This window comes from Littorina saxatilis, linkage group LG10 (genome assembly GCF_037325665.1).
Source record: "Littorina saxatilis isolate snail1 linkage group LG10, US_GU_Lsax_2.0, whole genome shotgun sequence".
NCBI lineage: Eukaryota > Metazoa > Mollusca > Gastropoda > Littorinimorpha > Littorinidae > Littorina > Littorina saxatilis.
In genome coordinates, this window is record NC_090254.1 from 38,865,173 (window position 1) to 38,866,499 (window position 1,327).

The window sequence follows — 1,327 nt, forward strand, 5'->3', positions numbered from 1 at the left end:
GTGTGTCTGTGTGTTTGTGTGAGTGTGTATTTGTGTGTAAATGCGCCCGTGCGTGCGTGTGTGTGTGTGTGTGTGTGTGCGTGTGCTTGCGCGCGCGCGTGTGTGTGTGTGTGTGTGTGTGTGTGTTTAGTGTGTGTGTGTGTGTGTGTGTACGTGTGTGTGTGTATGTGCGTGTGTGTGTAAGTGTGTGTGTGTGTGTCGTTACAGATAGGAACATTTGGTTTAAACGACTTCACAACACACACATCATTATGCAGGTTGGTACAAGGTTAACATTTGTTAAAAGGGCTGTAAATGGTCCTTGACAATTACTGATTTTAGAGAAATCTTTAATTCGTGGGAAGCAGTCAGGGTGTATCTTTTGTACGAATTTAATTGTCCCGCCGAACGGAAATGGGTAACTGTATCCTCGATATATAACACAGTGTGTTGCCTGTAATGGATGGTACTTTTATCCGTGTAACTGCTTGTCTGCTCAATTAATTGTCAGAGTAACGATAAGATGATACCTGTTCGTGACCAGGACTGAGGTGCACGAACCGAAAGTGGGTTCCACCCAAACGGGAGAGAACAGTCATGTAGACCGCACGGTTCTGATTCGTTGAAATCACAACACATCTCAGTTTCAGCCAATCAAACAGTGCGGGTGAGAACACACCGCGGGTTCTGATTAGTTGAAATCACAACACATCTCAGTTTCAACCAATCCAACATTGCGGGTGGCTCCCGTTTGGGTCAGAGGCGGAACACATCGTTTTTAGGGGGGAGTTTCCAAATATCGTTTAGGGACAATTCGACGATGCGAAGCGTTTAGGGAGGGAGGGGGGTGGTCCGGGGGCATGTTCCCCCGAAAAATGTAGATCAAAACAATGAAAATGGAGCAATCTGGTGCATTACACCTTATACAAAGTACATTTAAGAAGACAAATTTGGATAAAAACAAGGACAATTGATCGATCTAGTACGTGCAACCTAAGCCAACAAATTACCCAACTTCTTTCCAAAACCGTCATTTAGAAGACAAAGGCCTGCTGCTTGGGCCCCCCCCCCCCCCCCCGAAAAATGTTGATAAGAATCAAGGAAAATGGAGCAATCTGGTGCAATCTGAGCCATCAGTTATTCTTTATTCTCAATTTTTAAATATTGTGTATATACCGGGTATATATGTATAGGTTACAACACGAGTGGTTTTTTATATGGCTTGTATTTCAGTCAAGACCCAGCGGATGAATATCATCGGGAGACGCGAGCCTCTGGCGAGTGGCTCTCGATTGATATTCCCGCTGGGTCTTGACTGAAATACAAGCCATATAAAAAACCACGAGTG